Here is a 25,760-nt window from a genome sequence, read left to right as displayed (position 1 = left end):
ATTTCTCTATTGTGAATTCCATTTCTCTATTGTGAATCCCTTGAGAGAATCTTTATATTCATCCATGTGTTTCCAGGTAGCCTCTGTTTCACAAACCCATATTTTACAATGGAAACTCCCTTGTTCTTGTCAGCTAGGGGGCTCAGCCACAGGGCTTGCATACAGTTGCAGACTCTGTATTCCTATCTCAAAAGGTAAACTCACACATCTTTACTTTCTTCAGTATAAACAGACAGTTAAAGAGGGCATCAGTGAGCAAAGGTAAACGTGGAATATGGGTTGTTGGTCTGAAGTCACTCCAGCTAACACCTCCCCTGTACCTGTCTTCTTCAGTTCCAGGTGCAGGCCTGAGGATGATGGGGCGTGGACCATGTACTCATAACCATGGGGCAAAACAGAAGACTCAGGAGAAGGTAGAGGGGTAAGGAGTATAAGGGTTTGGGGCCTAATGTAACATTAATTTTAATTAGTCCATAGTCCAGGAGAGAGTCCAATTGGGTACAGTGTCAGTGGCTTCCACTTTCTTGACCTGGGTGTAGTAGATACATGGAATAATTCCAGCTACCTTCATAGTCCTAGGAATGGAGAGGAATCATCCTGTAGGGTCCTTTCGTAGTTGGTTCTAGTGCCCTTTGGCTACCTACTTGTCTCAGACAGTATCACCAAGCTTGAACAAGGGGACACTGGTGGTAAACTCAGAGGTTAGCTGGGTCTCTCAGACAGTCCAATGAGTAGCCTGTATGGAGAACTGGAGGGCCTCTAGTGACCTGAGAAAGGAATGGTTAGAGAGTTCTGTCAACTGCTGGTCTCTGAACCAGGGAAGCAGTCAGGGAGGTCTTTCAAACATAATCTCATAGGGGTAAATCCTTCCCTATATGGAGCACAGTGGGCCAAAACAAAGGAAGGAGGTCTATCCACCCTTTGTTGGACTCTAATGAGAGTCTGTTAGGGTATTTTTTTTAACATCCTGTTCATTATTTCTATCCACCCAGAACTCTGAAGTTGTGTGGATAACGAAGTTTCCAATCTGTACCTAAAGAGGTTATCTATTAGTTGAGAGGTATTAGCTATAAAAGTCAGCACATTTTTGACCCCACTGCTAAGAGGTGACCAAATTGGATGACCACTTCCTAGAGAAGATTTTTAGCTACTATTTGAACAGTTTCAGTCTAGGTGGTGAATATTTCTACCCACCTGGAAAATAAATAAATATATATATATATTTATATTTATATATAATATATATTCTTTTTTATTTTTATATATAATAAAAGAAATTATATATATAAAATTTTCAAGTACTTACATCCTTCTCTGGCAGGTTAGGTCTTGGTGAAGCCAGTTTCCCAGAGTTTGCCAGGGTTTTGTCCTCTTATTTTGTCCCCTTCCTGGGTAAGAACTCTCTGTTTTGGATTTACTTGAGTACAAACCTGGCATCGGACTGAGACATCTCATGCCAGGCTGTCCAATCTATGCATAACATATCTTAGTCTCAGCAGCTCACAAGTTTTCTGGAACCCAGATGAGAAGCCTGTAAAGGTCAGTTATCAGAGTCCTGCCTACTGTTTCTGGGAGAATGATGTTTCCCTTTGGTGTTCTTTACCAGCCCTCAGGTTCTAGCTGCTTGTTTGTTTATTTCCTCTTGGTTGAACTATGGCATCTCAGGTAACACTGGGTCAGTATTTGTCAACAGAGTATCAACAGGCCCCACTGGTTTTAGGGCCATTTGTTAGGAGCCAGGTCAGAAGCCTCAGGAGTGTCATCTTTTTGATGTCCTCAGCAGTGGAGGACAGCAACTCATAGAGAAAGCCAAATAGCTTAAGGACGGTAACTTAGTTAAGGTTTCTACTACTGTGAAGAGACACCATGACCATGACAACTCTTATAAAGGAAAACATTTAAGTGGTGGCTTACAGCTTCAGAGGTTTAATCCATTATCATCATAGTAGGATATGGCAGCATGCAGGCAGACATGATGCTGGAGGAGCTAAGAGTCCTACATCTTAGCTTGTAGGCAACAGAAAGTAAACTAAGACACTGGGCATAGTTTAAGCATAGGAAACCTCAAAGCCTGGCCCCACAGTGACATACTTCCTCCAACAAGGCCATACTTACTCCGACAAAGTCACACCTCCTAATAGTGCCCTTCCCTATAATCTTATGGGGGCCAATTACATTCAAAGTACCACATTACACTCCCTGGCTCACATAAGCTTGTAACAATAATACAATGCAAAATACATTTAGTTCAACTTCAAATGTCCCTATAGTCTATCACAGTCTCACCAGTGTTTTAAAGTCCAAAATTCAAAGTCTCTTTTGGATCCATGCAATCTCTTAACTGTAATCCCCTGTAAAATCAAAATCAAAAGACAGATCACATACTGCCAACATATAATGGCACAGGATATACATTACCATTCCAAATCATAGAGAAGGGAGCACAGTAAGGAAATACTGGACCAAAGCAAGACCCAAAACCAGGTGGGTGAACTCCAAACTCTGCATTTTCATGTCTGATATCAAAACACTCTTCAGATCTCCAACTCATAATACACTTCTCTCTCTTGGGCTTGTTCCACTCCCTGTTAGCAGCTTTCCTTATCAGGTACTCCACAGCTCTGGCATCTCCAAAATCTTGGGGTCTCTAAGGCAATCCAGGCTTCAGCTTCACGGCTTCACACAATGACCTCTTTAGGCCTCCATTTAGGAGTACTCCTGACACATGTCTGGCCTCAGTGGCTTTCCTTAGTCATGGAGGAATATAACATAACCCCTTTCTTCTATCCTTAAAGCCAGAACCATGTGACTGAAATTGCCAAGTTCTGCTGCTTGCTGGAATAGAACATGGCCCCTTCATTCAATTACATCTTCACCATGGTTTTCAATGGTTTCCTTCACTGCCTCAGTTGGACTGTCTTGAAACTGGATCTGTAGACCAGGCTGACCTCAAACTCAGAGATGTGCCAGTCTCTGCCTTCCCAGTGCTGGGATTAAAGGTGTGCAGTACCACATCCAGTTCTAAGCTTTTCCTTAATTCTTTTTCACAAGTTGGAAACTTAGCTGGGTGGGATCTTGCCCTGAGGTCACCACACTCTTTATTCCTTTTCTTAATCTGTTTATCTCCTTGAACATAGGACTTAGCTCCATTCCACTTCTTGAGATTCCTTTTACCTCAAATTTTATATTTTGTATTTTTCCTTTCTCAGCTTGCTCCTTTTCATTGTAAGTCTTCATTAGAGTCAACACTAATAACCACACGACAGAGTCAATATTAGACTTTTGAAATTTCCTCTGCAACAAAATTAATCCAAAACTCTTCACTTTAGCCTCAGGCAAACTTTTCAGACAAAGGCAAAAAGCAATCACATTCTTTATCAAAATATCACAAGAGCAATTTCTACAACATATTAAAATTCTTCTCTGAAACCTTTTGAACCAGGACCCCACAGTTCATCAGATCATACTCAGCACCACTTCTTCCATGTTTCTACTAATATGTCCCATTAAGCAGCACTTAAAGCTTTCAACTGCTCTTCTAATCCACAATCCCATGGTCCATATTCCTTCAAACAAAAGTATGGTCAGGCCTATCACATAAATACCCCACTCCTAGTACCAACTTCCCTCTTATTTAGGTTTTCTATTACTGTGAAGAGACACCATGACCATGACAACTCTTATAAAGGAGAGCATCTAAGTGTGTGGCTTATAGTTTCAGAGGTTTAGTCCATTATCATCATGGTGGGGCATGGTGGCGTATAGGCAGACATGATGCTGGAGAAGGAGTTGAGAGTCTTGCATCTTAGCTCACAGATGACAGGAAGTGAACTGAGACACTGGGCATAGCTTGAGCATAGGAGATGTCAAAGTTTGTCCCCACAGTGACACATTTCCTCCAACAAGTCCATACCTACTCTAACAAAGCTACACCTCCAAACAGTGCCACTCCCTATGAGCTTCTGGGGGCCAATTACATTCAAACTACCATAGAAGACCTATAACACAAATTGCTAAATGGTCTTATTAATAAGAAATATGGAGCCAGATATTGGGGTGAAAACTGAGAATCAGAGGAATAGGACAAGCCACAGCCAACCTCACCTTAGCAACTCCTCAGCCTCCAGAGAGAGCTACTTCCTATATACTCATGCCTTATATGCCTTTGTGCTCTGTCATCTTACTTTCTTTCTCCACCCAGCTTCATCACCTCCTCTTTCCTCCCAGCTCTATCACTTCTCGTCTGTCTGTAAAGACCTCCAGACCTCTATGGTTAACTACCACTGGGATTAAGGGCATGTGCTACCATGCCTGGCTCTGTTCCTAGTGTGGCCTTGAAATCACAGAGTTCCAGATGGATCTCTGCCTCCTGAATGCTAGGATTAAAGGCGTGTGCTACCACTGCCTGGCTCTATGTTTAATATAGTGGCTGATTTTTTCCTCTGATCCCCAGATAAGCTTTATTGGGGTGCACAAATAAAATATCACCACAAAAGACACTTTGTTTTTAATGTCCTCTCCCTAGCAGTAAGAAGCCCTCTTTGTCTATAGATCATACTGTGGACTTGCACAATATAGCAAAAGCATAGTGACTATGTACATGATGATGGACTTTCCTTTTCCCCATCTGAGAGTCTGAATCAGAATGATTAGTTCTATTCTCTGGGCTGAGATACCTGGCCCTAAGGCTTGGGACCAAATAGTTTCTATTAAAGTAAATACTTTAAACCCACCATATACCTGGTTACATCTTTAATAAAGCTGCTCCCATTCATGTAGAACACTGCACTGCCATCTTTCAGGGGGATGTTTGTTAGGTCTGGGGAGATCTCCTGGATCACTGTGGTCACTGAGTGACAGTCATGGATGAGCACCTGCAGGTCCTCATCAAGCAAGAGGGTGGCAGAATTGTTGGTGGGGGTTTTCTCAATCTGGACTTGAGGGTGGTCCAGGAATAGGACCTGGGACTGGATCACACAGGCGTTACACAGCCAGCATTCTGGTGTCCCTCAGAAGAGGGCCTCAAGTGTGTGACGTACTATGAGTCTACGATCCTGACTCAGGGTTAACTTGCCTGCTTCTTTTACTAGAATAGCAGAGGCCACCACAGCTCTTATACATATGGGCCATCTTGTGACTACAGGGTCAAACTGTTTGGACAGGTATGCCACAGGTCATTTCCATGGACCCACAGTTTGGGTCAAAACCCGTTTTGCAGTTCCTTTTGTTTCGTGGACAGATGAAAATGTTTTGAGACGTCTGGAAGTGCTAGGGCTGGCGCTGATGCCAGAGATGTTTTTACAGCCTCAAATGCCTTTTGTTCAATCTCAGCCCAGATTAGAGGCCTGGTGCCCTCCCTTGTGCTGGCATATGGAGGCCTTGTTATTCATGCAAACACTAGTATTCAGAGGTAGTAGTAATACACAACTGCACCTAGGAACTCTCAAACCTGTCTCTCAGTCTTTGGAGTTGGGAGCAAAAAGACGGCAGCAAGTCTACTCAGATAGGACCTGCTGCCTATAATGTACAAAGTTGGTCTTAGCTGACACCCTGTAGCTAAAGGTCTGTAACTCTTATAGCAGTCCCCCAGTGTCACTTATACAATCTCTTTCAGTTTTAGAGGCTAGGAGGAGGTTGACGACATATTGCAAGAATATGGTCCTGGAAAACCTGACAGATGAGCAGGTCAGCAGTTAGTGTCTTCGCAAACAGTGTTGGCAAATTTTTAAATCCTTGGGGCAGCCTGGTCCAGGTAAGTTGCCAGCTGTAACCTCCCCCAGGTCTGTCCATTTAAAAACAAAGATGAGCTGACTCACCTCTGCCAAGGGGAGGCTGACTAATGCATCTTTCAGGTCCACAAAAGTGTACACCTGTTTCCCCAAAGGAATTGGGCTCATTAGTGTGTATTGTATGGAAACATGGGGTGGATAGTATCAACCCTCTTAATTCACTTCCCCTAGATCTTGGATGGATCTATAACTGGAGATACCAAGGTTTCACAAGCAGGAAAGGTATATTCCAGGATGAACGGCAGGACACCAGGATGCCCATCTCTCTAAGCTGGACAATATGAACTGTAATTCCCCACTTTGCTTCCAGTATCATTGAGTATTGATTGGGTATGGTTTAATCTGGACAGGATGGCTGAACTGTTAGTTGAATAATTATAGGACCTCCTAGAAGTTTGGTTCCTCCCACACCTTTGAGTATCTTTGTTGGAAATCTGAGAGATAGTCCAGCTGTATTTTCTGATTTGGAGGAGGACTTTCAGTTAGGAGATAGTCTTCTGACAAAGGGCAAGACCCCAAGCTTTTTCTGGGTATCTTTAAGTCTAACTGTGTCTCATCATCAGAGAGGATAGTGGCTTTTGGTTTATGCGAAAGGGAGTAGGGGCAATCAGATATGATCAAGAATGAGTGAGTTACTGTCACCTTTCCTAGGCTGATGGAAGAGGAGATGGTCCAGGGATGGTAGGCCATTATTCCTGTTGATCCTTGGACTGCAATCTTTATTAACAGGTTGGCTGATCAGCTTCGTAAGAACCAAATGTTATTTTGACTGTTCCCAACAGTCTTAGTTTTAGTTATGAGAATATAGGGGAATGCAGGCCACACAGTCCAACAAAGCCATGCCCTTGAGTTTTAGCTTATACTTCAAAATGCGGTGGTGGCACACACCTTTAATCCCAGCACTCAGGAGGCAGAGGCAGGCTGATCTCTGTGAGTTCAAGGCCAGCCCAGGCTACAGATTGAGTTCCAGGAAAAGTGCAAAGCCACACAGAGAAACCCTATCTTGAAAAAACAAATAAACAAACAAAAAAAAAACCCAAAGTCTGAATAATATTTCCAGTTCAGAAGGAACTCTGACACTACCTACATTTATGTACTAATTTTCTATTCATGATAGTGGAATAATTTTACGTGGGATGATGAATGGTTTGGGTGGAATGTCAGTCTAAAAATTCTTACTCTTCTTGACAACTCACCAGTGTCGTGGAAATATATCAGAGCAACAGATTCATCTCCTGGTCTGGTTGAAGTTACAAAGTGAATAGGACATTTATCAAGCACATGTCCACACAGTACAGTTGCACCTGTACACAGATGGGCATGTTCACATACAAGTGCTCACATGCACACATAGGGGTGAGTGCCACCCTTCTCTCCCCAGTACCATAGTCCAAGAAATCTGGGTGTTGTGCCAACCGTTTGTGTCTTCCCCTTGCCCTTCTCTTGTTTGATACCTTCCATCTCACTAAGCAAATATAAATGACTTTCTTCTGTGATTACATAAATTATATGCATCTTTCTTGAAGATTACTCCTCCAGTCCCATGGAATTAGATGTACACAAAATTTGTGTATGCTTTTAGCCAACTTCTTACCTGGCTTAGAGCATTTTTTTCTTATCTCCTTCACAACCATAAAAGAGGTAGGAAGGTCAAAATGAATCTCTGTTAGTTAGTACTGTCATTTCACAGGTACCACCATTGACATGAGCAGTTGCTTTGGACAAGAGCTTCTCAATGTTCAGGTCTCAAAAAGCTTAAATGATTTGGGTAGGTATCTGAAGGTCTGGCTGCTTCTGGATTTTCAAAATTGTTTTCTAATTCTCTGACAATACTAAATTGTCTTGAAGGGGTAGGGAAATGCTGAGTTCTTTTTGTTTTGTTTTGAAAGCTTTATTGATTTTAACAAGAAGGCACACTCAGAAATAAAGTAAGTACATTTTTGGACCCAACTGCATATCAAGGTAGAACTGTCATATTCTTTTTAAAGCAAAAGTTAAAGAATAAAACATTAATATATTCATATAGCAACATCACATTATACCTCATAAATATAATTATATATTTTATGGATCAGTTTTAACAAAACAACTGTGATATACATGTTTGTGAAATTAAAGGAAATTGTATTGAAAGAAATTGCTTTCTTTTTATTTCATTCTTTTTCTAATGAGGTGCTATCAAATAATGAAACTGTTTTGGTGGTTTGAAAGAAAATGGCCCCCAAAGAGAGTGGCATATTAGAAGGTGTGGCCTTTTGGAGTAGGTATGGTCTTATTGGAGGAAATGGGGGTGGACTTTGAGGTCTTTTTCTCAAGCTTCACTCAGTGTGACAGGCAGTGGACTTCCTGCTGCCTTCTAGTCAAGAAATAGCCAGTGCAACATCTGCCTGCTTCCCATCATGATGATAATGGACTAAACCTCTGAAACTATAAGCTGCCACCTCAATTAAATGTTTTCTTTGTAAGAGTTGACATCGTCATGGTGTCTCACAGCAATAGAAACCCTAACTAAGACACTGTTTAAGCACCAGAGAATTATGAAAACTGAGTAAAAAAACAAAACAACAACAACAAAAAACACTGTTTGGTTCTGCCTACAGAGTGTGTTTTTCATGATAACTTAGACTTTGGTCAGTGATGAGGCATAAGTTGCTCCGGCTTGTCTCAGTTGGACTCATCTTTGGTCTGACCTGAAATTGACCCTCCCCCTCATCTATCCCTGAAGTATAAGATCCAACAGGAAAGTATCCAACTCTGTTCTTGAAGCTTGGGGTTAAAATGCTCTGGCTAGCTGCTTAAATACTTAAACAGGGGCTCTTACTTATCAATTCTAATTTGGAAGAATATTTATTACATAAGACTTTTTTCTTTTGAGTTCATGCTAGATTTTTTTTTTAGATATTCATTTTGGGGGTAATTTGTTTTTAAAATGGCCTTTGACAATTTTTTTTCTAGAAGCAACCACCAAAAAATTTCAAAGGAATATATTTCAGTGTAATGATTCAGTTAGCTCTTTACAACTGAGTAACAGATGAAGTGTGTACACATTGTTAATTGTTACTATACCAGTGTAAATTCAGAGAAGCTGCCCACTCAAAACCATTATGTTTACAATCAACACAAATAACAAAAAATCTTTCCCAAATAAAAAAATCTTCCATGGACATCCCTATTTACTGAAAACAATTTTATAAAATTATCATTGAGAAAGCTATTTAAGCCTCCTAAGCCATCTTGTTCAAAAATATTTTATTGCCATAGCATCTCCATTTATTGTTCAAAACAAGCAAACTCAACCTTATTGTGGTGTGGTTTTTCATTTCTGTAAATACATTACTGCTGATCAGGAACTAATTCCATTTTTTTTTAACTAAGACACAGGAAAAAATTTTAGCAAATCTTTCTGAAATTCCCAGTGGAGAACAACCCAAATAACCAACAATGACTTGGCAGTCTGTACTCAGAAATTTCCTCCAAGCATTTACTTTCGTACTGTAACAATGTGACAATAACCAGTTATGAAAATGTGCCATTTAGATTAGACAATCAGAGGGACACTTACTGCAATTATAGCTGTAGGACTAGGTTATGTGCAATATTCTTGAACTTCTGTAGGCTGAAAAACCCATTCAAGGACCTCCATTGGATCTTAGTTAGAGTTGCCTTTCTAGTCTCTGTAGAAACACCATATTTGTGTAAACAAAAGTATGAAACACTTTTTTCAGTTTGTTTTTAAGGTTTTCTTTTTTCTCTGTGAAGACATAAATGTGCTTATAAAAACAAATCTTTTAATTTATCAAGATACTCCAGTTTCACTTTGGGTTCTTTCTAAACCTTAAAAAATGCCTGTCTAGTCTATTTAATGTCCAGATTCTGCATCCAGAAAAAATGGATTTGATCTGACAGTCCACACAGTGCTGACTGACTGCCTCAGCACACAGGCACCTGTCTCAGGATGAAGCCAAGATTCACCGAACTCCACATTTTCCTCAAGAGCAGGCATCCTCAGCAGAAGAATCTTAAGGAGTCACAGATGCCTCCCCACCCCCATGAGGCCCAGCTGCTTCCCAGATTCTCACAGTTCTACCAGAGGCTTAAGAATTCCAGAAGTGCATCTATAGAAAGGCGTGGTACATGTGCTAGGTGAGTTTTAGTATTGGATAAACTGCATTAACAGCATTACCCTTAAAATATAATGACTCAAGTGAAATACTTCTCTAAACAAGTAAAACTCTCCTTATCTCTCATTCAATAATGCAGAGTCAGATGGGAAGTGAAGGACAAAAAAAGAACTCTTCATTCTAGATTCCCTCTGCCCCATGATGTTACAACCCTCTAGGCAAGTGGTTCTTAACCTGTGGGTCATGGCCCCCACAGGGGTTACATATCAAATATCCAGCTTATCCGATATTTGCATTACGATTCATAACAGTAGCAAAATTAGAGTTACGAAATAGCAATGAAATAATTTTATGGTTGGGGGTCATCACAACACGAGAAACTGTATTAAAGGGTCACAACATTAGAAAGGGTGAGAACCTCTGATCTAGGTATTCCTTACTGGCCATGAGGGACATTGGCTTGCCACCTTCCCTGAGAAGTCAGTGTCATCATTAAAGAAATGATCTAGTATGGTGATATTTTGTGTATGCTCTAATAAATAAAGCTTGTCTGAAGATCAGAGGGCAGAGCCAGCCAGAGTCAGCCATAGAGGCCAGGCAGGGATGGCACACACCTTTAATCCCAGCACTCAGGAGGTAGAGGCAGAGGCAGACCCATCTCTGTAAGTTCAAGGTCACCCTGGTCTCCACGAGATTAATACAGTCTAAAAGAGTCATGCTGGGGATATCTTTCCGTATGCTGTGAATGTGTTGCTCTGATTGATTGATAGATAAATAAAATGCTGATTGGCCAGTAGCCAGGCAGGAAGTATAGAATAGGCGAAACAAGCAGAGAGGAGAATTCTGGGAAGTGGAAGCCTGAGTCAGAAGACACTGCCAGATGCCACCATGAGCAGCAACATATAAAGATATTGGTAAGCCATGAGCCACTTGGCAAGGTATGGATTTATAGAAATGGGTTAATTTAAAATGTAAGAATTAGAAAGAAAGAAGCCTGCCATGGCCATAGTTTCTAAGTAATATAAGCTTCTGAGTGATTATTTTATAAGTGGGCTGCAGGATTATGGGGGCTTGGCGGAACCTAGAGAGAAACTTTCCAGCTACAAATGGCGCCAGAACGTGGGGCCAGAATTTCCACCTAAAACCTGAGAAAGCTTTAAAAAAAATGATCCTGAAACAGAGCTAAAATGGCTTAGTGGTCTCTCTCAAGTAAGCCGCAGCCTGCATGCTTGAGCTACTATATGGCAGGCTCCTGGTGTGTGTATTTGACCTGCAGTATGGTGGGAATGAAGCGTTTCCAAGTTGCACATTACGTTGCTGCTGCTGCATGGTGGATTTAGCCTTTGCTAATACAGAAAAAAAAAAGAAGTTTTTGGGCTACATGCTGCTGGATGGAAGCATAGACCCTCTGCTTCCCAGAGTCTGTGGGAACGTGGTTCCTGGAGCTGGCAGTAAATGTACCACCATCATGTTAGGAAGCAAAATTGGGTGGAGCTAACAGCCAAGACTTGTGCTTCAGTACTAGCTGCTGCAGTTTAAAACAATAGATTCACAATAAGACAGATTCAGATGGGATAGTTTACAATGTGTGTAAAAGTGTATGTAAGCTTGCAAGAGAGACAAAAAGAAATATATACAGTTATATTAAGAAATAGTTTTAAAAAATAAAGTCTTTAAAGAGAAAATAAAATTAATATAAAAAATAAGTCACATAAAGGTGGATATCACACAGAGAATCTGGATTGTGTTGTCTTTGGAATTTTTAATTGCAGAAAGACATTTGATTGTAAAGGCTGTTCAGTTAAACAAATATGTATATTTTAAAGGTATCTTGACTTCAAAATTTGGATCTAAGGATATGTTGCTTTGGAAAGGAGGCTCTGCTTTTGTTTCCACAGAAAGCAAGAGGCTATGGATTTGTTCCAGATTAAGATATATCAGGTTTGATCAGCTAAGAACCCCTGAAAGGATGACACCATGGCCCAGATGATCCAACATCCAGAACTGTTCCAAGGCATCTGGCTCAGAAAATACACCCTCTCGGACTAATCCATAATCCTAAAATTTTCTTTATGTCCCCATAAGAATACAGCAACCCTCATCTAGCAGGAAGTAGTAAGAGAAGCTATGGCCAAATTCCCAAATATATCAAGCTGGCTTTGGAGATGGAATTGGCTCACTCTTTCTCTAAACCCAAGTGTATTTGCTTAAAAAGAAAAAAGGTTGAGAGATCCTTCTGTCCTACATCAGAAGAGCCCTGTTGTGTGGGACAGAAAAAAAACAATATTTTTTATTTAAAACAGGTTGATTATAAATTCAATCTCTTTCTAAAGAAAAAGAGGGGATAGTGTAGATGTGGTAGGATGAAAGGGTAGACTAATGAACCTATTTTAAAGAACAACAATTTGTTTAGAAATGTTTTACATTGCTATTGATTTTAGTTTATTGATACAAGTTTAAACTTAATCTTGTTATACTGTATATATATATTTCTACTCTCATTGGAGGTATTATGTTTTTGCAACTCATTTAAATTGTAATGGATAATTAAGAAATACAGATTAATAATTAGTCTTCTATGATAGTCAAACTTGCAGTCATGTTAGTTAAGTTTTCTAGGTATACATAGATATAACTCAATCAGGTATGTAATCTTCAAACACTTCAAAGACCTACAGAATATGGCATTTAAAATGTTTTAAAAATTTAGACTTTCTGGACAGTGAGACATGTCTGCTCCTGGCAGCACCAATTGACTACAGAGAGGAAGATGGACATTGAAGACACTTGGAGTTTATCTTCTTCTTGGCAAAAATAGCCATTTGGGCAAGAAGCTGTTCTTGCCTGGACTGCTTGATCATACAGGACCCATAGGAAGGTGACCACTGAACTTTGCTTGGCAAAATGGTCCTTCAGGTTCCTGCTTCGCAGAAGAAACTGCCAGACATTCTACAGGACACAGAGAAGTGACTGAGAGATTCTAGACTTGTAGGCTGAAGACAGATGCCCCAACTTATAGAAGAACTTTGGATGACTGTTCAGGCAGCCAGCTGCCTCTGTCTACTCTCACAAGACTCCCAAAAGTTGCTTGTATCCTTCTCCCACTTCTCAGGTAATATTATATCCTTCTGAGGTCTTTGATGTAGTTGAAGACTAGATTAGATAGTTATAATTTCCTTGTTATGATAAAAGATAAGATAAATATAAAACCTTAGACTCACAAATATAGGATAGATAGGATATCTTCTTTAATTTTGCCAAATACAAATAGACTAGATAATATAATTATAATTTTTGCTTGATAATTGTTTTGTTATATGTAATTTTACTATGTTAAAGTGAAAACTTTCCTTTTTGAAAAAAAGAAAAGAGGAAGTGCTGGGGATGTCTTTCTGTATGCTGTGAATGTGTTGCTCTGATTGATTGTTACATAAAATGCTGATTGGCCAGTAACCAGGCAGGAAGTATAGAATAGATGGGACAAACAGAGAGGAGAATTCTGGGCAGTGGAAGGCTGAGTCAGGAGACACTGACAGCTGCCACCATGAGAAGCAACATATAAAGATACTGGTAAACCATGAGCCACTTGGCAAGGTATTGATTTATAGAAATGGGTTAATTTAAGATGTAAGAACTAGATAGCAAGAAGCCTGAGCCATTAGGCCAAACAGTTTAAATAATATAAGCATCTGTGTGTTTATTTGGGGCTGAGTAGCTGCAGGCCAGATGGGACTGGAGAAAACTCCAGCTACAGAGCCAGGTGATGATGGCTCACATCTTTAATCCCAGTACTTGGGAGTCACATGCCTTTAATCCCAGCCCTGGGAAGATTGAGACAGGAAATGATATGGCTGGGCAGAGAAAGGAATATAAGGCAGGAGGAGACAGGAGTTCAGTGTCCTTTAGGCTGAGGAGTTGGTGAGATGAGAGGTGGCTATGGCTTGTTCCTTTGTTTCCTCTGATCTTTCAGCATTTACCTCAATATCTGGCTCTAAGTTCTTATTATAAGACCAATTAGGATTTGTGCTATGAACTAGACACTGAACATGTTATCCACTGACTATCGAGGCTGACAAAGGCATCCCTAGCTAGACAGCTGTGGGCCATGTTGAAACTGGAAGGTGTAGGTGGGGATATATTTCTACAAGAAAGAAAGTAAATAGATAAGGGTCATTTGCCAGACACAACTTAGTTATCTATAAACACTTCATAAAGTCATGTGCCTAACTAATTGCCGGAAGGAAACATTATTGAATATTTACTGTGTAGCAGTGTGTTGGGCCCCATCAGAGAATTCACATATGTACATCAATGTTTTATCAAAAGGTGGATGGACTTGGTGTCTGTAGGGAAATACATTGTGTGCATTGAAGACTGCCATGATTATATTAATCATGACCTTAATAGCATAATATATCATAGGTCCTCAGTGAGCACTGGGGAAGATATGAGCCATTAGCATTCAGGACTTTTCCTGACACATACATACATAGAGGAGTAGCACCCACTATTTGTCTTTGCCTTATTCTACTATTGTCCTTCGACCCCAACACCAAATGCATTCATTCCTACCTTCCAGCCGTTGAACAAAAACATAATTTGATCTTTAAGAAATTATATTTAAATACATACATGTGTGTTTAGATATGATTGGAAAAACATGCTTATTTGTATTCATTGTAAGATAAATATGTCTGTGTTCACCTTTTGGTTAAGCTACAGTTGAATCAATCAAATGCATCCTCTAATGGTGGAAACAGATGGAAACGAAATGAGCCTCTGAATCTCCCTCAAGGGCAGTGGAGAGGATGCTGCACCTTTAAATGAAAATTGCTCAATTTTGCAACAGAGTTGGCCAATGTAGACATAGTCCTATATTTTCACTAATTTTGAATTAATATTCTAGAAACCAGCAGCTGACAATGAGCATGAACAGTTGGTATCACACCTGAGGCCTCTTTGAAAAGACCATTCTCATCAGAGTCCAACACTGTGAGGATCTATCAGAGGGGAAATGAGTGCATTTTCTCTAAGACTACTTAAGTAGGAGTTTCTCTCCAGCTAATTAAGATTCTATTCTATTTCAGAAGCTAATGTTAGAAGCAGACATTCTGTTCGGGAATTATTAATAAATGAATGCAGAAGGTTGCTGAGCACTTGAAATGATACTTTTTGCCTAGTGGAAGCCCAATAAAGATTCTTGAAGAAAACAAATAAGTACAAAGCAGTATTTTAAACACAAGGACAATTTTCCAAGGTGAATGAATATGGTGTACAGTGTTATACATAAGCAACATGTTAGAAGTTCTTAAAGATAGAATAGGTGGCACTTTCTAAGGTTAAAATAACCTGATTTCTTAGTATTAAGCTTGTGTTCAGAATCTCTAGATGTGTAGGGAAAGAAACAGTCTGGTTTCATTTTATGATGAATATATCTGGTACAATGTGAGTTACACTACAATTCATAAAGAAATATATTTAAATACACATTTTATTTTCCTTTGTGTGTACTGGTATGAGCAGTGTGTGTACTTACGTGTTCACATGTGTGTGGGGGGGATTCATATGCACACTACATGCACCAAAGCTGCTCCCACATAGGACAGAAGAGGACATCAGTGTCTTCCTTGACCACTTTTATTTTCTTATTCCCTTGAGGCAGTGTCTTTTGCTGAACCTGAAGGTCACCACTTTGACTGAGATAATTGTCCAGTGAGGTTCCTGGATCTTCTTTTTAATACCCACCCCCAACTCTGGGGTTACCGGTGCATGTGACAACCTGGCTTTGTTCACACCACACACTCTCTAGATAGATAGATAGATAGATAGATAGACAGACAGACAGACAGACAGACAGACAGACAGATAGATAGATAGATAGATAGATAGAGATATAGTGTGTAAATGTCTGTAAACATAGATATACGGACACACATATATGAATATATATACATATATATATATATATATATATATATATATATATGTGCATGTGTGTGTGATACAAGGATTCCAACTTGCACAGCAAGCAATTTATCCACTGAGCCATCTCTCATTCTTCAAATATACATGTTAAACTCACACTTTAGATGTGATGGTTCAAGCAACTGGATTAAAAAAGACCAACTGGCTTAAAACCCAAAAGTGCTCACATAAAGTAAAAGAGAATATTTTTGCCTGGCTGCTTTAATAAGCACTAAAAATTGTCTCAGTTGTACTCTGCATGTTTGTGCAATTTAGTTGGTAGGATGCTTGTGTAGTATGCATTAGGCCCTGGGTTCAAACCCCTGTACTCATAAGCAAAGTGTGATAACACACATTTGCAAACCTAATACTTGAGAGGTAGAAGCAAGGGATAAGGAGTCAGTGTCATCTTCAGTTACGTAAAGACTTTAAAGCCAGCCTGGACTACATGAAACTCTGGAAAGGAGGCAGGGAACGAGGGAGGGAGGAAGGAAAGAAAAAGAGAGAGAGAAGGGAGGGAGGTGGGGAGATATTTAAAAACAAAGCTTGACTACTTGCTATATTTTTAATGAGTTCTTAACTAATAAAGGACTACAGAGTCTGTGGCCATGAGCTCTCTGAGGAAACAGTCAGCTGCAGCTATGTTTATCCAAAGGGAGAGGAGAGTGGTGTTGGTCAATAGTAATCAGGCAATACAAATTGGCCAGCCAAGTTTTTGTTCCCACCCTCTTTCTGCTGTACTACATTGTGCCTAGTGAGAACCCCTGCACTAGGTTGTCTGAGTACCCCAGATCTCACATGATGATAGGGAATGGTTTAGATGATATTGTTTATCTATGTAATCCTTGAGTTTCACCATTTCCTAGAGGTTGGGAGTCCTCAAGTTGACTGCACCTCATTTGATGAGAAAGTAGAGATGAAGTTGATGATTAATTAATTTTAGAAGGAAATAGATTCAATGCTTCATTCTTTCTTCAGATTTTTAGATCTTACCCCTAGTACCCTATTTGCATGGAGTCCTAACAGACTCCTAGAGTTGTTAGAGTTTTATGATCTGATAACAATAGATAAGCCAGTATTGTGCACAGAGCTTAGGGTCTTCTGCCTGTAAATACCACTCTCAGTTGCTTGAAATAGTTTAGATTCTGTTGGAAGTCTCAGTTTTATCTGGTGACTCAGTAGGGTAGGTTATATAGTTCTCCTAACAAGCCACCACTTGCCACTGAACATGGAGCCTTCAAGATGTACTTAACCTTGATGGAGGGAATCCTTGTATCTAATAAAGAGGAATAAAAATTCCAAATTACTGCAAAGCACTGCAGCAGGCGAGCTAGAATTCCAGTCATATAAAACCTCTGTTTACAGTAAGGCGATGCCATGAATCACAATGACACTCTAAGGACTCAGCTACCTACCTAGTCACATTCCGTCTATTTATATTATATAATCTCATTTTCATACAAGCTTATTTCACATATTAAAGCCATACTTTTCCTTGTACAGGCAAGATCCATTGATAAAACAATGACGTGAACTAACACCCTTCCTAAATAAAGTTGCGCCAGTACCACTGCATGTTAATGGACCTATTTCATTGTTAATGTGACTGACTGCTTATTGATTCTTGCAGGAACCCAGCAAGGGCTTCAGAGTACAATTTAGTTTGGAGAGCTCTGGGCCCAATATCTATGCTCAATTACAACTTTCAGAAGGGGCGATCAATAAAATTTAAATTGCTTATGGTAATCACAACTTCAAATCATTGGGATCAGCATAAGCAATCTGCTGACCCCAGCCAGGCTCCTAAATTGAAACCTGTAATGAGTGGTCATTTAGTTTGGGTCCATTCATATTATTTTGCAGGCAGGTGATGAACAATTAAAGATCAGCCTGCACCTTCCCCACACAACATTCCCATCTGTATTCCCAAAGTATTAATATGCAGTAACCCTCAGGTTCACGCTTTTCCACTTCTTTAATGGGTATTCTGTATGAATAAGCAATTATATTTTCTATTAAACAATTTCAGTGTAATTGAATTAGCAGTTATAATATTGCTAGGGCAAGCAAAAGCTTTCCTAGGGAAAAATTAAGTGATATTGGGTAGTGCAAATTAATTTATAGAACTGAAAAATGTAACCAATTAAATAGAATTGCCTCAGCCTCCCCCTCCTCCAAAACACAATTAAGCAGCACATTGTTTCAAAGAGTATGTTTCAGAGCAATTTGTTTTCAATCATAATAGCTGTTTTTCATTCATTATGAAAAGCTGTCTATTATAATGAAAATTTCATAGGCAGTTTTCCTTGACAAAGCAGGTTGCAAGTTTAAACAAAGATAGCCTGCAGATGACTTCCTTGATATGGAGTCACCTTAGAATTACATTTTAATAAATCATTGAAAATAAATCTTCTGCATTATGGCATGAAGGGTTAGAGAAAGAAAAAGCAAGTAGAGAGAAACAAATCAATGGAAATCTCCTGCTGCCAATATAATAATAGATGGACTGATGCTACTACCTAAGTGTATTACACTCACACACAGCCAAAGAGGAAATGTAAGACAAATATCATGGAAGTCAACTGTCACAAGTGAGAGCTGAGGAATAATCTCATCTTTACCATTCATCATTCCCACTACAACCACTTGGACAAATTATAAACTAGGGTGTTTAGTTCATTTTTCCCCCAGCCTAATGAGATGGCCATCTTTGGATAACTGCTAAGGTTTGAAGCACAGTTTCAAGTTTTTACATAACAAAATGTGAGTATATATATATATATATATATATATATATATATATGCATATATGCATACAACATGAGTAGTGTAAACCCACATGATATGTGTATATATCTTTCAAAAGCAGTTAAAATTACTCAGAGTATTTCCAAATATCTTAAAAAAATAGGCACTATAAGACATTAGTAGTCAATATGGCTCATAAACCTGATGTGACATCTTTTATTAATGCCCAGATCTGGAAAGATCAGGGCAGAAGCTGTGAGTCTCTCCACAGGAATACCACACAAAGGATGGGCCAGATACCTCAGAGGACAAATGAACTACAAGGTGTTCATATAGGAGGGAGAGGTCAAGTTGAAAGTGTGGGTACAGGAAGGAGGGCCAGAGTGAGCATAGAAGACCACCCTGAGGAGTGCTGCAGGGTCTGTCTCTGTTGTCTTGCAGCTGCTTCCTTCCAGACCAGCAGGTGGGCACTGGAATTCAGGGGCAACAGGGAGGGAAATGAGAGCTATCAGGACTCAGAATCTGAAGGGACAGAATCTTAGAGCTCATTGTTTGAGAACAGGGAGAGAACTTGGGATAGGTAAACTTCTCATTTGGGGAAAAATGGAGAAGGCTGATAATGCTATCTAGGAGTTAGAGAACATAAATTGAGAAGTTTGGAGGAGAGGTGACAGATGTACACATATATGTGAAGTGTATTGTAAGTGTGTGTTAATTAAGAATATTTCCAACACCCTGAATTAGGTTAATCCTGTTTGCTCTACCTCTGGCAAAATGATAGTGACTGAAAACTATTCAACATAGAAGTGAAGGCTGATGTTTATCAGGTAAGTTTATCTTCACATATCCCCCACAGTTTTAATTTAACATGCATAATTATGTTAATATTATGTATAATAATTAACATGCATGAGTACGGTTCACATTCTGCATATAGTACATACTAACCAAATGCAGCCTTGGATTTGAGACATTGTTGAAGGGTATAGAATCTGTTCTTGTGAAGATTTTCAAAAATTTGGATCCAATAATATAGCTGTCTTTGGTTAGGTATAAGATATAAGACATGCATTAACCTTTTAAAATATAGGATAATGGAGGGTGTATTGTATCTTTTCTTCATCTTCAGGAATCTCATGACAGACATCATGAGTAATGGTGTGTGGTTATAGCATAGCTTTCCTAGGCCCCAGAAAATATGTGATATGATTACATTCCTTTACAAAACATAAATACCAGATTTCTCCTGTTGAGAAAAATTAGTGAAAATAAATATTTTTAGGGCTGATTTTAAGAGGTTAATGAGTTTTCATTTTAAAACTACAAGGGCATTATAGAGTCTGGCATGAAATTAGAGTAGAAATAGTTAATTCTAAATGTATCCCTATATCTGAAATAAAATGTACAAAAGAGTCCATATGTTTAAGTGTCTGTATATCTAGGTACATAGTCTATATCAGTTGTATTTTTTAGTATTCAACAACTTTGATGAACATAGCTTGTCTTTCAATAATCAATGGATCTACATATACAAATACAAGCATCAAATCAATTCATGTATACTCTGTTTATCTACTTTACCGTTAATATTTTAAATTATTTTTCACTTTATTTTATGTGTATGCATCTTTCATCTGCATGCATGCCTGTGCACATGTGTGCAGTGCTTGTGGAGGTCACATGTTGTAGTCGTTTATTGCAGAACAGGTCCTGATGATAGGAACTTAGAAGGTTTGCTCCCAGTGTGCGGTTTTGTTCAGAGTCACCTTCCTTCATGTTCCTTCTATTGGTAGTTGTCTGATTCCCTTTTCTTGACTCTCACACTTCCCAAGTGCTTTGCTACCTGGCTGTTCAGAGTTACTGACTATGAGTTGCACTAACTGCAAGTTTCCCGGTGGCTCAGTTTTGATGCCCTAGGCTTTCCCTAATGCATCTTTACCCAGAGAGCTTTACTGCTAACAGGGAAAAGCATGTCTATGATGATTTATCCTTAACCTCCTCCTCTTTAGTTTTGTAAGTTAGTCTTTCTAGTCAAAATTAAAATAGGTGAGTTAGATAAGAGAGACCTAATCATTGCTGTTTAATAATTTGGCATATATCCTTGCAAAGTTTACAGAATTTTGTCTATAACAATGTACAGTCCCAACATTAAAATCTTGTTAATTTAACTTGACCACCCTGTTGTGGAATATTCATTTATACTGTGAAGATGTGCCTTTTCCCAGGGTGCCTTTTAATTGGTTTAATAAAGAGCTGACTGGCCAATAGCTAGACAGGAGAAGTTAGATTGAACTTCCAGGGACAGAGAGGTCTCTGAGAAGAAAAAAGGCAGAGACACCAGGAGATGCAGAACAAGCAGGATGTGCAGAAGGAGAAGTAATGGCCACAAGCCGCATGGCAGAATGTAGATTAATATAAATGGGTTAATTTAAATTATAAGAGGTAGTTAGGAAAAGGCCTAAGCTCTAGGCCGAGCTTCTGTAACTAATAATAAGCTTCCATGTCATTATTTGTGAACTGGTGGCTGATGAAAAAGCTTGATACAAATGGCGTTCAATGTGGGCACATACACAGAGCCCACTGCTTGCAGCATACAGAGGTGTGGCTCTTTTAAGAGGCTCAGCTATGCAACAGAGCACTTGTGGGGAAGCTAGATAAAAAAAAAAGGCTGCTACAGCATAGACACAGGAGCTTCCTAGAGCTAGGACTGTTAGGTGGACCCAAAGGGAGTGAAGCCAGACACCAGTACCATAAGCTAGCTGCATGCTGGAGGACCTAACAGGTTAAGTCTTGGTTCCCACAGTCAGAGAAGACTAAAGACATGCAGAAAGTCTGGTACAGACCAAGAAACCCTCTAAATAGATACAGCATGCTTAAAAATAGATACAGCATGCTTAAAAATATGCTTAGATGCTAAAGAAACAAAATGGGTATAGACAGTCACAAAAATAAATAATTTAAATATTATAAAGTCTTTAAAGAAAGAGTAAAGCAATATAAAAAATAAGCCACATAAGGATGGAAAATATACAGGGCAACTCAATCCTGTATGGTGTTTTGTTGACTTTGAATTTTTTGAATGCTGATGAGCAAACAGCAGCTACTGAGAGACATTGGATTATGGAAGGGACTACTGAATTAAACCAGCCTATATACTTTAGAGATGTCTTGGCTCCAGAATGAAAGTTGAGAAATATGTTTTGTTGGGGGAGAGGTTATGTCTTTTCTTCCACAGGAAACAAAAAGCTATGGATACCTTTAAAGCTAATAGAGATCAGATTTGACCAGTGGGAGACCTCCTGAAGATCTTGGCTATAGACATGAGGGAGGAAGACAAAAAAGACTACAAGACAGGTGATATGCAAGCTGATACTTCTGCATAGGAACAGCTCTGAGACTGAATGAGACATGATAAATCTTGTTGGCTAGAGTCCTTGTGACTTATTACATGCCACCCTTTCATGTGGACTGATAGAGATTTATATTAACATTTGATTATGCAGTCCAAAAAGACTTATAAAATTGACAACTGCCTTTTACCTGTTCAAACATAAAACAAAAAAATCATCTTTAGCTGACTTGTGTACACTTGTACACTCCTTACATCTGTTAATGCAGATATATGTGTTACCTTTAAAAGTTGAGTGTTTTCAAAGTAAAAGGATCAGACACCAATGAAAACAAGAAAACCAGGTGATCCAACCTCTCAAAATGCCTCTGTTGCAGTTTCCTCAAAATTCTATATTCAGAACAACTTCAAAGCTGTTAGCTGAGATAGTCCAGCCTCACAGACTACTCCAGGCAGAACTTCAGATAAGCGCTATGCTTTCCCATGACACAGAGACTAAACAAAAAAAAAGTAATACATTATCCCAATTTTCTCAGGGTCCCCTAAAGATGCTGTTGCTCCAAGACAATAGGAAGTAGTCTAGAGAACACAACATCCACATTCCCAAAATATGGGATGAGGGACTTTTGGTCATTCAGGGATTATAGATGTCTGTCGTCATTTAGGGTGGTTAGTTGCAAGTTGTTACTAGTCATGGTCAGGGAAAAACTAAACAAAGTAGGTTAAATTAAGGAATCTGTTTCTAAAAAAAAAGAAAAAGAAAAGGGGAATATAAGAATGATAGGATAAAATGGTAGATTATTGAATCTACTTTCAAACTAAAAAAGCAACAACTAGTCTCAAATATTTTACATTGATATGGACTTTTGTATATTGATACAAACTTAAGGTTATTTTTGTTATACCATGCATATGTTTATACTCTTCTTTTCAGATATTTTTGTATATTGATGCAAATTTAAAGTTATTTTGTTATACTGTATATATGCTTCTACTCTTGTTTAAAGTATTGTGCCTATGCAGCTCATTTAACAATGTAATGTAAATTTCTAGTCCTTGAAAGTTATTATTATAAACTAAGATAATTAAGAAATACAGGTTAGTAGATGATCTTTAAACACTTGAGATCTACAGAATATGGCATTTAATATGTTTTAATAACACAAGACTTTTCATGACAGTGGGACACACCTGCTCCTGGCAGCACCAATCTACTTCAAAAAAGGCTGATGAGCATCAAAGAACCTCCATATGGAGTTTGCTTTCATTGTGGTAAAGTTAGCCACAGGGCAAGAAACTGTCCTTGTCTTGACTGCTGACAGAATGCTGTCTAAACTGGATAATCAGGACACACAAAAAGACAAATGCCAAACATTGCCAAGATGAGGTAGGACAATCCTTAAAAACTCCTGTTTCACAGAAAAGTCTGTCAGATATTCTAGGACACTAGGTAGAAGACTGATGCCCAACGTTGCAGAGGAGCCTTGAGGTAACTGTCCAGGCAGCCGACTGTCTCTGTCATTTCTTGGTTTTGGAAGTTCTTTGCTCTGCACTTCTTGTTTACTCAGGTAATATTGTATCTTTCTCGAGTCTTTGATGGGGTTGAAGACTAAATAGTTATAGTTACAGTTTTCCTTGTTACCGAATTCAGAAAAGAAACTTACATAAGAGATGTAAATTTTATAAGGTTGAGAAATATAAAAGCTTAAGTTGTTTATCTAAAAAGATGTTTTAAGATCTAAAAAGATATTTTTAGGATTGTAATACAAGTTATGATAAAAAGTGGTTTAGGTATAAAACTTTAGATTCATCAGGATAGGAAGGATAATGGAATATTTCTCCAAAATTTCCAAATACAAATGGACTGGACATTATAAATATAATTCTTACCTGATAATTGTTCTTATTATATATAGTTTTACTCTATTAGAGTTAAATTCTTTCTTGTTTATTTAGACAAAATGTGTGGAAATGTTGCAGAATATTTGTTTACACTGTGAAGATGGAATTTTTGCCAAAGAAGCTTCTGATTGGTTTAATAAAGAGCTGAATTTCCAATAGCTAGATAGGAAGAGGTTAGGTGGAACTTCCAGGAACAGAGAGGAGTCTGGGAAGAAGAAGAAAGCAGAGATACCAGGAGGCACAGAATAAGCAGGATGTGCAGGAGGAGAAGTAACAGCCACAAGCCAGGTGGTAGAGCATAGATTAGTATAAATGGGTTAAGTTATAAGAGCTAGTTAGGAACAAGCCTAAGCTATAGGCTGAGCTTTCATAACTAATAATAAGCTTCTATGTCATTATTTGTCAGCTGGTGACCAGTGGAGAAGCTTGATACACCACCCAAATTAGTTTATATTTAAAATTATTTCTACCAACACACTGTTGTTAGTAAGTTGCAAAATAGGAGGTGGGAAGCACATTGTAGTCAGATTTAACAGTCTGAATGCTGCTTCCACCTGTGCCATTAGCATTGTGATCAGTGGGCAAGTCGTGAAATTGCTCTAGGCTAGTGGGTTTTAGTCAGGGTTCTCTGGAGGAGCAGCGCTGATAGAATGAATGTGGACTACAAAGGAGATATGCTATTTTGTGTGGTGCAATAAAGGCTGAGCATCTCAACAATGACTGTGTGTGTGCCAAACAGGCTGAGAAATCTTAGCTGCTCAGTTTAAGAACCCGGAGGTGCATGTCTCAGCAATCGCCTTCTGGCACTGAAGGCCTAGAAGATTCCTGGAGAGCTGCTGGTCTTGAGTCCACATTGAGGCTGAAGGAGCTTCCAGTGTCAGTGAAGCCACAGAAACAGGATAGAGGTACTTGCCAGCAAGAAGCCGAGACAGAAAAGGGGCCAGCACTGCTTTTCCTCTGACCTCTGTATATCTGAAGTTGTCAGAAGTTGTTGCCCACTCTAGGAGAAGGCCTTCTTCCCAGGTAAGCCTTCCTGGAATGCCTTCAGAGACCTGCTCAGAAGTGTGTCTCTTATGTCACTCATTGAATTGACTATCAAGATGAATCATCACATGATGTCATCCCATCGGGAAACACATAGGTCCCCAAGGGTCCTTTTAGCCCGAACTTTTTCTATCATTGAACATACCTCTTCTTTGAAAGTCACACTAGATATTGGATTGTGACCCCTAAATCTCACATGTTGAATCCTAACTCATAACACATCTGTATGTGATCTTGGTTATTGTAGATAAAATATTCAGGCATGTCACCATTTCCTTATGTGGGGAAATTTGGAGGCACACACATACAAGGAAAATGCATGTGAAGAAGGGAGAGATGAGGAACACCAGAGAGTATTATTGGGGGAATTATTAAGGCAACTCCACATAGTTAAAAAGGAGGTTTATTCTGGGGGATAACTTACAGCTAGTAAAGGGGTTGGTTACAGGATCCGGGAGAGGTGAGGTGCAGTCCAGCTGGGTTCTCTGGAGAACTCCGCTCAGTCTACCATCCAGCATCCAGGATCACCAGGAACCAAGAGCACTGGCACATCCAGATCTCAGGTCTTAAGGGCGCCTGTCTTGGCCCTGCCTCAAGGGCCGGTCATAGGTAGGTGTGACAGTTATGGGAAGCCTCATTGAGGGTAGTACTTCCAGGTCAAAGCTGGAACAGTTACTCACTACAGAATATAGACCAACTACCAGAACGAGGGAAGGGCAGATCTTTCCTAACAATTGGTCCTCAGTAGAAACCACCCCAGCCAACATCTGCAGACTTCCAGCCTCCAGATATTTGAAGCATAAATCATATATATGCCCCATATATGTATATGATTATGTAAAA

The 25,760-nt window shown here is 39.2% G+C and overlaps 1 long non-coding RNA gene across 3 annotated transcripts; it reads left to right on the top strand.

The window, feature by feature from the left end:
- Window positions 1-340: 340 nt before the first annotated feature.
- On the top strand, window positions 341-25,760 carry LOC128099306 (uncharacterized). 3 transcript variants are annotated; one of them, XR_008214490.1, is made up of 5 exons: window positions 341-421; window positions 9,644-9,932; window positions 14,998-15,167; window positions 19,367-19,449; window positions 23,153-25,760. It is a non-coding gene; the product is annotated as an uncharacterized LOC128099306 (long non-coding RNA). The 3 variants fall into 3 exon arrangements; XR_008214488.1 differs by lacking the exon at window positions 341-421 and having other exon boundaries at window positions 1,302-9,932; XR_008214489.1 differs by lacking the exons at window positions 341-421; window positions 14,998-15,167 and having other exon boundaries at window positions 1,302-9,932.

The sequence above is a fragment of the Peromyscus californicus genome, unplaced genomic scaffold, assembly GCF_007827085.1.
Source record: "Peromyscus californicus insignis strain IS unplaced genomic scaffold, ASM782708v3 Scaffold_6__1_contigs__length_162567912, whole genome shotgun sequence".
NCBI classification, from domain to species: Eukaryota; Metazoa; Chordata; class Mammalia; order Rodentia; family Cricetidae; genus Peromyscus; species Peromyscus californicus.
The sequence above is the reverse complement of the archived record's forward strand: the minus strand, read 5'-3'. Positions and strand labels throughout refer to the sequence as shown.